Source organism: Haliaeetus leucocephalus, unplaced genomic scaffold, assembly GCF_000737465.1.
Source record: "Haliaeetus leucocephalus isolate CR32 unplaced genomic scaffold, Haliaeetus_leucocephalus-4.0 Scaffold339, whole genome shotgun sequence".
NCBI classification, from domain to species: domain Eukaryota; kingdom Metazoa; phylum Chordata; class Aves; order Accipitriformes; family Accipitridae; genus Haliaeetus; species Haliaeetus leucocephalus.
Window position 1 is genome coordinate 9,131,181 of NW_010972775.1, and position 13,989 is coordinate 9,145,169.

At 38.7% G+C, this 13,989-nt stretch overlaps 1 protein-coding gene across 6 annotated transcripts in view; it reads left to right on the forward strand.

Moving 5' to 3' along the window:
- The window catches only part of RAB27A (RAB27A, member RAS oncogene family), a 34,923-nt gene that overhangs the window by 5,750 nt on the left and 15,184 nt on the right, over nt 1-13,989 (forward strand). For 4 of the 6 annotated variants that reach the window (XM_010571809.1, XM_010571808.1, XM_010571803.1 and 1 more), the window contains exon 2: nt 7,134-7,251. The gene's annotated coding sequence lies outside the window, so the exon portion shown is untranslated. Of the gene's footprint in view, nt 1-5,998; nt 6,115-6,372; nt 6,608-7,133; nt 7,252-13,989 lie in introns of those variants that run through there. The other 2 variants (XM_010571805.1, XM_010571804.1) reach the window with 2 other exon arrangements.

A 13,989-nucleotide genomic window follows, 5' to 3' on the forward strand; every position in this document is an offset into this window, starting at 1 on the left:
TAAATTAACATATTTAAACCCCCCCCCCCCCCCCCCCGACTTTGGTTCCAAAACAAACTTTATGCATGACTGCATGTGACCCAAAATACAGGTATCACGTTAGATTCTAGTCCTGCTGGTATCATCCGTTTGCAACAGAGTGTTTCTCATCCAAAACTTTAAGGTCCTGTGCACTTAACAGCACATACTCTGCTGACTTTTTCCTCCCACAATGATTCAACTTGACAGGTCTTTTCTGCTGGGGCATGAACTGTCTGGCTATACTTAATTTTTCCATATTCTTTCTTGCATCAGAATAGTGTCAGGATAGACATCTCTGTACAGAGATGGTGTCACAGAAGTTTAAAGACAGTACTGTCTGAATTTGATTGTATTTCTTCTGAATTTGGTAGCAGAACTCTCATAATTTTAGTTTGGATAAATGTAGCCCTAAGTTGGAGTTGTTGAAGTAGTAGTTTTTTTAATGTTCTTTAGCTATGAAGTAGAAGAGGTGACTATAAATCTTTTTTTGATAGTTTTGTAGAATTGTTGGTTTGGATATAGCACCCAATGCACAGGACAGGGCCTGAGATCCTGCACTGTGTCAGCAGAAGCAAGCTTTGGAAGACCTATGAAAAGAGTGTGCTGCAAAAGCAGAATCATGCTTTCTGCTAGGTTTAAAAGCAAAACAAACCACAAAAAAACCCCCAAATTTGAACTGCTAACACAGTGAAACTCAACTAGTTTTTATTCTATTAACTTTTTATTTTTAATAACAGATGTGCTTAAATTTTATTTGCTTTTAAAGAGAAAATGTCTTTAAATCTAAATTGAAAGTAAATGTAAATGGAGTGATTGTGGCAGTATGTGCTGCGGCTAGTCTGGGGCAATGCATATACAACTTGGCCAGCTAGTGGCTACCCCTTACAGAACTGAAAAACTGTAACTGCCAGCTTTCAGTGGAGGCATGCATCTCACTCCTTCCTTTATCCAGCTGCCAGTTTTTCACAAAGTGTGTAGGAACTTCATAGCTTTGTGGCTGCTTCTGCTCTGTGAAGGGGTGTTAAAACTGATCAACAGATTTAAATGTTTGGGGAGAAGAGAAATTAGAGAAATTCAATGTCTCTGCCCCTTTCTGTAATAAGCTTTGTTTCCTTAGGAAAATGTCCTCATTTCAGGTTTGTTTTTTGCATTGCAAATTTGGAGCTTTGCTCCAAGAGGTCCTTATTGCATTCGCAGTGTGGTGTGTTGAGCCTTAGGGAGTTTATCTTCAGCCTAGCATCCTGAGGGATCACAAGGAATGGGAGCAGTAACATTTTTCTTAACTGGGAGTTGCACAGGGAGTGGCATAGGGCCAATGGAACCGAAAGACCTACTTTGGTAATGTACTCCAGAACGACCACCTTTACAAGCCCACCCATTCCTCTTGCACACTCTGAAGGAAGTAAGATCAACCAGTCAAGTTAGTCATACTTAATGTAGGGAGTCACTGAATAAATGTGGAAATGAAGGAGCTCTAGTGTTAATGATGTTCATGGTTTAAGAAATGGTAGAGGAGAAAAAGAGGCATCACAGGTGTTTAGTAAGGTTTCATATGCTTCATTGCATGGAAGGTCAAACAATAATACAGGACAAAAGGAATACTTTTCTGTAGCTCAGAAGAGGTATGCTTCTATATCTGTCAAATAGTGCAAATAACCACCCTTTCAATTTTTCCTCCTGAGAGCAAATGTAAAGTGGAAAAGGCACTATTGTCAGCTTATGTGGAAAATGAAGGACCATTTGTCCTATTAAGTAGGTTTACAAAAGATGTGAATGGGATCTTCTTGTGCTGGAAAGAAAGCCCAGCTGTGTCCAAATTGGAACTTGCTGAGATCCATTTTAAAAAGCAGTGTCTTTTACTTGGCAATGACATTGGATCGGGTAGTGCAAAGAACAAATGCATATTGGTTAAGCCTAAGCATGAATAAAAATATCAAAGCAACTTTCAAAACTATATTAATGTTACAGGATTGTAAACCACTGAAAATCCTTTCTAAGGAAGCTGTAGTGCACATGTTCCTTTACATTGGTACAACAGCTTCCTGTAAAGCTACTACGGTTTTTATTTAAAAAAATACACTTAGTCATCAACACTTCTAACATGTAGATAAAGGTCATTGATCTAAAATGAGATTTGTAGTTCTTCAAACTGAAGATAGAGACATTGAATTATTAGCGTGGTTTTACAGCTTCTTACCAAAATGTAGGGTCGCTTCTATCTGCATGCATTACTGTTCTAGGTGCTCTCTTCATGCAGTCAGGCACCTACTTGGTAAATTTTCTAAAATGTGGAACCAGCATCTGACAGAAGAGCTGTAGCATGTCGAGTAATTCATCCATCTTTAGGTTAAATATTCCTCTTCTAAGTACAGGTGATATAATATGAATAGTGTGAATGTTGCCAAAATACTTTCCTACATGCAAAAGGATCAAATTTGTTCATTTCAGTCAAAATGAATAATCATGTTTGTTCTTACACTAATACATTTTATTGCCGTTTTAAATACAGACCTTTTTATGCACCATTTGTTGGTGTCTTAACACCCTATACCTGGACACTATATTTTTTTCTATTGTTTCCTTTCTAATATTTCAGAACTGTAATAAGAGAGAGCGTGCCTGATTCAGGAATTTAAAATGTTTTTTCTTTCCCTTTTCATTCAGATCTGGAGCAAGCACCTACACTCTTGGCTTTGCCTCAGGATAAACTGTGCCTATGCTGACATTAATAGAAAGTGACGTGGAGGCAGTAAACTTGCAGTTCAACAGAATTGACAAATCAATTAGATCTGCTTGTTTGTAATTTTACTAGTCTTTTCTGAAATACTAACAGGTTCTTCAAATGTAAGCAAATTTTATTTCAGGAAGCAAACTTCTGATGTTTTTCTTGTGAAAAAGATGACAAGAGTTTGGTCTATAAAGTTTTCTGAAGTGCTGATGTTGAGTGCCTAATTGCTAGGAAGGATTCCTGTCTGTAGGCAGTGTGATGTTTCATGAAAAGAAAATTGATGCTTTTGATTTTTTTATTATTTTAGTGCTAACTTTTTCTTATTCTTGAAGAGACCCTGGTAACTCTTTGAAGTTAGTCATTTAGAGCTTCTCTTGGAGGGGATTATTTTTAAGAAACTCTTTTCTGTGTAAAATGCTACTGACCTTAAACATACCAATACTTATCTCTTACAATGCTAAAAGAAAGCTCCGTCACCATTACTAGAAACTGCCTAGATTGGCTTATAGTTGAAAGAACAAAACACGAAAGTTTTACTTTAATCTGTAGTATTACTAAATATTTAGCAGATGTGCCTTTTGGGTAGCAGGGAAGGACTGCCTGACCTACTTTCATTTTAATCACTGAAGGGTTATTTCATGATTAATTTCTGGTGTGAAAGCTGATCTTCTGACTGTGGGTTGTCTTCTTTCTTTTTTCTTGGAAGGATATTGGTGAGAGGAAAGCAGAAAAATCAATATAAAGGATTTTGTCTCCTCCTTTCAGGTCTTTTTAGCTCTATCTTGAGGTATTGGGATGTTACTGCATTTATGGACTGCTGTGGCAGTAAGTAGCAAGCTCATTCACATGACAGCTGGTCAATTTTCCTTTGCAGCGCATCCCATTAGCCCCTCTAATTTTTTCCAGAGTGTCTTTTCGTGAGAAGCTGACTTTCTTCCAAGGAAATAACTGCAATTCTGTTTTACAGTTGTAGGAATCTGCCTGTACCAATTAATACATTCATATTTTTCCTATTTACTTTTTTCTCATCTCTTCTTTTTGTTTATTGTAGGGTATTTCTCTCACTGTGAAACAGTTGCTGTATAGCATGTTCTCTGGCTTTTCTTGAAGTTTGCCACCACATATGTGAATCAATTCATAGGCAGTGTGTCCCAGTGGCTGCTTTTTCCCCTCTTGCATTTTTTCAAGTTTCATCTTTGATTGCCAGTAGAGGTTTTGTGGCACAGATAGGACTTGTGGATGCTAACAAGTAACATTACCCTTGGCTGTCTGCTGGTTGGTTTTCATTCGATAGACTTGCAAGTCATCTGTTGAATGCATGTGTGAAAACTATTGCTGTTGGTATGGGCATGGTGAATTTTTAGTGTGTGTTCAAAAAAGCCATTCACTTCAGAGTGTGGAAGAGGAGACCGCCAACAAAATTGGGTAATTGAGGAGTGGGGAGAGTGGAGGCAGTTGACACTGATGTTAAGCACAGCTTTTGGCTTTGAAAACAGTGATGAGTTGTGCTGTAGCATCTGAAATGGACTGTTGCTAGATCTTCTTCTTCCCCTATTTCTGTCTCCAGTGGCAGTTGTCTTAATTCCTGCAAGAACCGTGGTCAGACAGGTAACAATCCAGCATTTTCTTCTAGAGGAAACACCTGCTACAGGACAGTTTGGACACTTGCAGCTTTTCTCAAGAGCATGGAATGTATGAAGGCAAACGATAGTTGTGATGAAGAATGTTCCACACTGTCCACCGTGTTTGACTCTCCTCAAATTTCCTCCTAAATTCCTTGGCCTGTATAGCATAGATAATTTTTACAAGGCGGCCATAAATTCCATGCATTCGGGTCATCTTGTTTATACAACCTGTTCATAAAATTTGTTCATGAAAACTGTGGGAAGATTTAATAACTAAATAGGTGGCCATTCCTTTGTAGAGCTGTAGTTTCAAAAGTAGATTTCATAGTTTCAGGACTTTACTGGTGTAATTTTGATCCCCTACATAAACTTAGAAAATGTCCAAGCTCTTAAAACCCCGTAAGATTTGGGTAGCAGTGGGAGGAAGGCTTACCTTGGGCTGGCTGCAGTGGTTCCTGTTCCAGCTGCTGCTGTACCATTTGCTTGTTTCCTGCCACTGCAGTAAGGTTGGCTCAGCTGTTTGTGCAGCATTTGCTGAGACCCTGCGAATGTGTTTATTTAAAAACAGATACTTTAAATAACCAAACATTGATGTCCTCCCAGTTTGTAAACTGGAGCCCTCTGTTTTGGTACTAGCTCTGCAGTGTGAAATCAATGTAACGTCACCCTCAGAAAATACGCTTTATTTCAGTTGTACCTTCCTAGCAAAGTCTTACTGTTTTGGATAAAACCCTTTCCTGGAAGGGGGAAGTGGAAATTGGTTGGTATTCCTCACACCAGGTTGGTAAGAGGAAAGTGAAGAAGCTTTGTTTTGTCCTGAAATCAAAAGCTGAAGTCTGGAAATTATGAATTGCTTTCCCCTTAAAGATGGCAAAAATCTTACTGTGTGGAGGGGCTTGAACTCTGTTTACATTGCTGGTTGAGACTTCCAGACAGGCAGTTTGTGTTCAGTGTGTGTAGCCACCCCCCAGCGCTGTCTGCAAACAGCACCATGGCAAAAGAGTTGTTGCTTTGTCTGTCAACATTTCTTGCCCTGTTCCTCCTTCTGCACTCTGGAGCAGTTACCAGAAATTCTTGGGTGCTTGTGGTCTGAATATTTCTTCACAGTAAGCAAATATGCTGGTATCGATCAGGAAAGCAGTTAAAGATTAAAAGTGTTCACGTTGCTGAAAATTGAACACAAACTTTTTTATTGCATGTGGGAGCAAAAAAGGGAATTCTATATTCTTCTGAAACTGTGGTGAAATTTATAGGAGATTGGAATGAGCCAAGAATGGGTAGAGTTTTAAAAATTATAACCTGTAACAAAATGTCAAAGAAATGGATTTTAGTTAAATCTGGGAAAATGCTAAGGCAGGGCATGAAAAAGTGTTCCATCACAGATGGTTGTTTGCCAACTCTGTATAACAGAACTTAGATGTTTACTAAGGGAGGGGCAATAAAAATTGCCTTGATTTGTGGGAAAGGAGGCAAGGTAATTGAGACAAGTGAATTAAGGGGCTTGTGGAGTTGTTTTCCTTACTGGTAGATGAATGCATTATAGATACGTTAAATTTTGTAGCAGGCCGTCTGCAGCACTACTTAAATGATAAGACTGGAGAGTAGCCTTAGAAACCTTTTTAATTTCCTTTTTTACTTCTCTGCTCTTGAAACACTGTTTAGGAAAGAAACTGAGGCAAGAAAGGGTTGTGCAAGGCAACCTGTCTTCTGTAAAAGCTCACATCTGCTAAATCTTACATTGTAAGTGCAAAACTTGCCTTGTGCACACCTTTCAGTCCTCTACTGTCAGCATCTGTCATGTCAAAGGCGTCTGTGAGAGGGAACGAGGCCTTGTGGTGACTGCAGGCGGCTGTGTAGTTCCTCTCTCATCCCTCGGACCCAGCACAGGGACCTCTCTTCAGCGAGTGCCTTGGTGCAGACACCAGTGCCCTAACGTGGCCAGACACGTGAATCTTGCCTGTTGGGTGCCTGTATTAACAAGCCCTGATGAATGGGCTCGTTGAGGACGAGTTGGTTTACATGTTAAATCAGTAACTTTATTTTGTTGAGATTATTTAGATGTGTAAAATGTCTGTGTATGTCTCTTAGGATTGAGGGGGAGGCTTGAAGATTTAGCTGCAGTGGTTCAGAAAGTTTCTGGCAACATCTTAACTCTGGTCTTTCGTTGGAGCTTGTTGCCATGGGAAGTGGTTCAGCAGAAGGGGCTGGATGCGGGATGCCCACAAAGACCCAGGTACTGCTGCCACTGCCCACCTGAATCCTTCCAGCTCCTTCTCACGTGGTCTCACTCAGGTCTCTTCATCAATTTTGTTACTGGTAACTTTCTTCTGCCATCTGTAAAGGCATAAAATAAAACCAGCCTCAAAATTGAAATGCATTAGGTTTTGTGAGCATTTGGTGCTTACCATGTTTCATTATAGTAGACTACTGTGTTTGCTGTATTTTATTCTATTTTTTTGTAATGAAACATACTGCAACTTCCTCTCCCTATGACAAGAAGAGGGAGGGTCAGTAGTTTAAGCAAAAACTCAATGTTTGTTACATGGTTTAGGGAGATCTAGTTAACTACGTTGCTTAGTTTTAAGAGGAGGAAAAGAGATCACTTGATCGGTCAGCAAGACCACATGACAAGCAGCTGAATGTAATTAGGGTGCTTGTGTGGGGCTGTCAGATTTGCATGTCAGTGCAAATTTTAGAGCTATTATTCTGAACTACACTATTTTGCTTATATTTTCTTTCTCTGCTGATACTACCTGTAGGTGAGAAACGGCTCTTTTTGCATGACTATGGTATTCAAGAGATCTGAACTGTGTCAGGAAACTTGTCACTGAAGTACTCTTGGAAAACTACAGATCCTTTTGCAGCTGTTAAGCAGAGGTATGTAAACACTTTCTCTTTTTTATTTATTTTCATAAGATTGATTACATTGTTTTCCTTGAGCTGATAGTATTATGCCAGCTGTTCCTCTGTTAAGAGCTTTGAAACAATGTTGCTGTATTTTTGACAAACTGCCTGAAATATTTTGAGTTCAGCATTGCTGCATCCTCATGTTCTAGGGGGGGAAGTAAACTTAAAACTGGGAAGTATACTGGCTTATGTAAAACATAGGCTTTGGGTTTAAATTGCAAAACTGCAGCTCTTTGGTACGTCTTTGGTCGTTGCTTTTCACAAAGAAATAGGTCAGATTTAAACACAAACCTGGCTAAGTTTATCAACAAGATTAAAATAAATGACTGCAGTGACCAGTGACTGGATTCGGTAACCATAACATGCCCTTTCTGGTCCCAAGTCATCAGCCTACATTTCCTTTTGTGTTAAGTCAAACTCATTCTACAGTTAGGAGGTGGAATTAGACCTTTGATAGTGAAGTGTACTGCGCAAATAACATTTCATAATGCAGAACAAAGTAACTCAGTATTTCTAAATGTTGTACTGCTTGAACTTTTTCCCCCTCTATTTATTCCTGTGTTCTTACTAACATATAAAGATAAATTATACTTAATAAAACAGTCCTTTCGAATGGTGGTTTTTTTAACTGGATTGTGCACCAACGTGTTTGTTCTCAGGTATACGAAATGTATTGATGATAAAAGGAATAAAAATGGTGTCTTGCACAGCCTGTTATTTTTAATTAGCAAAAGAAATTGGACTGCAGGAACCATGAGAGCTCATCTAGTTCACATTCCTCGTTCAATCATATAGTAATGGTTTCAATCCTAAAATTAATTATAGTAAAGGCAATATGGGGGTGGGATGTGTTTTGTACCTCCTCTGGAAGAAACTCAAAATGTATATGCCCATCTGACTAGGTCATTCCTTGCTTCCCCAAGCATGGATTTGTAGTCGGGCATCCTTTCTAGCCCATGTGTTTGCCAGCATTTTTCTAACCATGGACCAAAACTCCAGTTTTTGTAGACTGTAAATAGCCAAGGAGAAGTTGTTCAGAGAACAGAAAACAGTGTTCTCCTCCACTTCTGTGGGAAGGTCACAAATCTTTCCCAGGGTTTTAACTGATGTCTTGCAGCGAGTACCTTAAGATGATTTTTCTAGTCCTGATCATCACCCGTTGACTTGTGTTTATGAGAAAGAAGTGACAAATTCATAAATGTAGTTAAATAAATATGTTTTCTTGCTGTTTCCTTATAGACATCCTCAGTATAGGAAAAAGCTTATAAAAAATAAGTGGGAAGAAGGATTTTTGTAAACATTGATGCTTGACTTAGTGTTTTTTTCTGTGCTGTGCTGGATGGATTTGTTGCTCTAGTTGCCTCATAGTAATTTACTGTTACATAACACTTCTCAATTATTGCATTACATATGCATTTTGAATGCGTGTTACAGAAACAATCTCTAGCACACTTTAGGGTAGTGATTTCTAAGAGCCTAAGTTATTTGAGGATTAAATTTTTATAATGCTGGGATTCTGTTGTATAGAGCAAAACAATATTCTAGCATGTGGTGCTGCCCCCTTTCCCTCACCATACTCCTAGTGGGTTTCAGTATATTTGCTCTTTTTCAGCATGTCTTTCGTTTACAACACTATCTTAAACAAAACACCGCTAGTAATTAAGCCTGGTAAAGCAAACTACAAATCTAATTCAGCTGGAATTCTTTAAACATGCCACTAAGAGTGGCATCAAAGAGAAATTGTTTGGGTTTTTTTTTCCTTCCAAAAAAATACTGAAAAAACGACAACCAACAAGAATTCTGAAACTATACAAGATTTAAAGAATGAACTAAAAAAATCTTAAAAACTGTTAATGGAAAAAGACTTGGAACATTTCCTAGTGGAATGAGGGAAATAAGCTCTAGTTAAACAGAATTAGAAATAACTTTTTTAAGGAGGAGAAGTTAGAGTAACTTTTCTTCATCCTAAAATGTTTGGCTTCATAACTAGGAAATGATATAGCTCCTACTTCTGAATTTTGTTTAAACAGTGTGTCATAGGGATAAAGTTTCTTTACAAAAATTCAGTATTGATGCATTATGGTGCAACTGTTGGAATAAACAGAAGCAGAACAGGCATCTTGGTGAGGTAGGAATTCTCTGGGAGGGGGTGGGTTGGTGTATGTTAGCGTAGCTCCACTATAGGCACTGCAGCTGTACTGATTAGTGCTAACTGAGATTTTCTTTTTTCATATACTGAATTTGTTTTTACTGAAATGTCATTACTGGATTTTTATTTCCTTCTGTGGGAATTCATATGCACTGGTTTAAAATCAAACCAAACACTGCAAGCCAAAGTCAGTATTTTAATAGAAGACGAAACAGCAGTGCGTACTCGAATGAGTCTTTTCAAATAGAAACTCTTGTTGGACAGTACCATTGCATACTACCAGTTTCTTGTGACTTGTGCACAGAAGTGTGTAGCTGAATAGATTATTTCATATCTACTCACCCTTTATATCCCATTTTTCATTTCAGAGGTTTGATGCCTTTCTCACTCATAATGTAGAATGTAAAAAATTGCAAATCATTACATGAAATTAGTTCGTCAGTTTGCGTGACGTTTTCAGAGTCTGCATAAGTACGCAAAGTTTTATACTTGGTGTCAAGTCAAGAACGCAGTCTGAATCCACCGTGGTATGAAAACTACATATGCATTCCTTGACGCAGTTTCCTATGGGGAACTTGCACTGCTTGGATCAATTAGAACAGTCTGACTGGCAATTTATTTTCTTAGCCTATCTTTGTATATTTTTACTGGAACTCGGGTTATAGAGGTGGTTGTTCTAAAAGCTCACTGCTGCTAAGCCATTTCTTAGCTATAGCAGAAACAATCTGAATAATAATTTTAATTAAGACTTCTGGGGGGAGAGGTAGGAAATTGCCTGTTATTGTAGGTCAGTTAAAGCAAAACTTAAGGACACTGTGTGTCTACATGAAATGTTATGAAAGAATTCTGCAGGAAGGCATCTACAACATGAAAAGCTGGCAACAGCTGCCAGGTTTCAGCCAGGGGTGTTACTCTACAGCTATCTTGGGGCCCTCCCTCAATCTGGGAATAGCTAAAATGAATAGTAAGGGCAAACTGTGACATTAGACTTGTGATTCTTTTTGCTTTCCTTGCAGGGCTTACGCATACCTCCATGACAAGAATTAGTGTAAGAAATTCTAGTTTGCTGTGCTCTTTATCTGAGCAGTCTTTGCTGTACATCAAGATTTAACTATAATTCATGCTATAATATGGGATTCTGATCAGAGTAGCAAGATAAATAGTGTTGGTAACTCAGGTTGAAAAACAGCAGGCTTTTTGAATGGAAGCTTTGTGTTGTGCAGTTCAGCCCGCTTAATCGGTGCTTCTTTTGAATTACCCCTTCCCTGAGGCTCTAGAAAACAAGCTGTGCTAGGATACAAATTGAAGCAAACATTTTGCCAAAGCACTGTCTGAATATTTTGGCAGACTGCAGAGCCTCAATAGAAAGCTTGGACAGTGTTAATACATGCTACAGTTCTGGAGCAGTTCAAGTGGAAGATTCAGTGACTTGTTGAAAGTATGGTCTTATTTTTCAATTCTTGCAGGGAAAAAAAACCCCAAACCTGTTGTTTCAGCTTTGCTTTGTTAGAAGAGTTTAAGAACGATACTTCTGAGCCATAAGCGTGCTCCAAAATGACTGTGTCTTGCTGTCACAGATCAAGATTTCTGCTTTGCTGTTGCATGTTAGTAACTTCCTGAAGAGAACAGATTGTGTCCTATTGAATACTGCTGTGCTCTGTTTCAGGCAGAAGTGGTGTTTTATTATGTAATGGACAAGTTAAATTATGCCCAGAGTATTCTCAGCAAGTTATTTCTAACTTTTTCATAGCGTTTATGAAACATGGAAGCATCATATATGATGCTTACTATTTCCAGACGTGTTTACTAAAAAATCCTGCCGAGTACTGGCTGAAAATCTCTCTCTCAGACTGTAGCCATTACAGACTGTGAAATCAAAGGCTCAGTTCCTTTTTGAGACCTCTTAAGAGCAGATTATTCATGACTGACCCATCTCTCAATTTCTTTGAAGTGTCATGCTGCCAGCCTGCAGTGCTCTGACTGTCTCCACATGGCAGTGGTTGCCAGCATGATCTGGAGTAGGCCCAATGAGCTTGGCGCCTGCAAGGATGCTTCTGTCAAGATGTTATGATTTTTAAAAGCTTGGGAGAAGTCAATGCTAGCTGTGAGCCAGTTTTATCAATCTAGATACATCCTTCTGTCTCCATCCATGTGTACCACTTCCCTGCTTAGCATCTCTGACTGTCCCTTGCATTTCAAGTCCAATCACATTGGATTTGAGATTAAGGAGTAGAAAGAATAACCTTTTCTAGTTACTGGACAGGGTTTTTCTCAACTGACAGTTTCCCGTGCTTTCCCACAGATAACTACAAATTTATATTCCCCTTCTTGCTAGATCAATTTAAGAAACCCTTCTGATTAAATATTTCCACAAATAACTTATTATTCTTAATGTCATGCCCAGTATTCATAGATAATAGAGATCTTCCAGCTCATTAGAAATGGGTATTGATTAGTTCTTCAGTCAATAACTTTGATAACCAGTAAGTTTTCTGAGGAACAGGATGTTTTCACTGTGGCTGGAAGTGTGATCTGACACATCAGTCCTGCTCCAAAAGGCCACGATGCCTTGTGGTTAGCTGTTTTCATTTGGCAAGTGTAGACAGACTAACTTCTGATGGACTTAAAAATCTTTGGATACTTCAATGTCATCTAAGTAATGAGAAAACTTTTAACTTCCTGAGGAATAAACAGCCAGAACAAAATGTAGGAAATGCTGTATACTGTGTCCCTCCTGTTATTGTTGAACTAAATCAAGTAACGTGCACCAAAAATAAGGACAGATCGCAATGTTAGAGAAAAGCAATAAAGCTAAAGAATGGTAGCAGCTGCAAAAAAGAGTAACTTTTGTTGCATCTTCCAATCAAAACCCAGAGTTAGCAAGGAACAGAGTTTACCTCCCTCCTATGAAAAACAAGCGAAGCAGATATTTCCCAATCCAAAGGATGAAAAGGTAAATTAAATTCTGCACTGAAATTCTTTCCTGCCTCACCCCTTTGTACGCCTGCCCACATCATGTTAGATGAATGATGCAGTTTTATAGTCCCATTTGTATCATATTTGTGTGGGTTTCACTGTTATCTAACAGTGACTAGGAGGTATCTTCAGGTTGTCTGTTGCCTGACCACCTCCATAGACTTTTAATTGACCTAATCATGATAATTTATTTTTGCCAGATTATTTCCTTCTAATGCAGCACGTATCTTGTATCCTTCATAAGCTTGGCGGTGTGACCTTTTGGAGAATCATTATCTGTATTCCAGGTATCTGTCCTATAGAACAAGGTGGAAGGCAGCTGAGAACCTTCCTGCCCTGGAGGAGAAAAAAAATAATATATTTTTAAAGAAGTTGCAAATATTTTCCTCTGGCTGTTTACAGTGTGTGCTTTAATGGGCTTAAACAAAGAATCTGGGCTGACTAATGTGTATTGCAGCCTACTGAATCACCCACATGGGCAAGGCATAAAATTTAATACTGTCTTTAGCATGAGTACATGCACATGTTTTCCCAGAGATGTCTGTTCATTCATATTCTAACTGCACATATGAAATTGCTTCCTTTTTCAGTTTTTAGGTTTCTTACCTTTTCTTATTCCTTTTATTCTGATTTTTCACGTGTCTGCTTATTCTAGCTGTCTGCTGGAGATTTTTGTTATCTCCAGGAAAACCAAACCGTACCTTAAAGAAATTCTCAATTCTTATGATCCTGTGTGATTCTTATTATCTCCTCCTTTATCTCTCAGTGGCTGTTTCTGAGGGCAGAAATAGAAGTGTGCTCTTTTTCCTTACCCTTCTGGAGTTGGAAGTGTTGCTGAATGAGTGGGTGGGAAAACTTCTGGATATTTCCCTCCTTCTGTGAATACGACCAGTTTTGTGGGCGAAATCCTGGTGGCTCCTGTGTTGACTGAAGGAGTTGGAAACTGTGTAAATCTATGTAAGACTGTAATTCATAATTCCTTGATGCTGTCAGGAGCAGGTACAGTGTAGTGATGTGTTACAAATGGTAAGGTTAGGCTATGGGTAAGCTATGAGCTGGGTCCCAAAGTGGTCAGAATTGTCACATCAAAGAAGGATGGTGGGCATTGCTCTGAATTTCCTGTTTATAAGTTAGTGAAAAAGCATGGCACATTAACTGCTAAGGCATTGTGGCTTAATGTATTTATTTGAGGAACAGTTGAATGGTTGAGGAAGGAGTAAGTAGTATGGAGCTGGTTTTTTTTTTTTAAAAAAAAAAAGAAGAAAAGAAAAAAAAAAGCTTTATTTTTCCCAGCCTAGTCTGGACTTTATTCACATGGTACAGATGTTTGTTTCACTGCTACAACTTGAAAGCAACTTCTGATGAGAGTTCAAAGAGGTAACTTGGGAGGCAAAAGGTCTCGTTCCCAGGAGGGGGACAGGTCCTCTGAGAGAGTTCAACTGTTTTGCTCAGATACCACTGCAAACCTTTATTTATGTACAGTATTTTCTTACCATGAAGCATGAAAATGTTAGAAACTGCTGAGGGAATAGAGATAGTGCTGTGCTTTTTGCAGAGAAGTTGAAACTGCGCAGAGATACTTC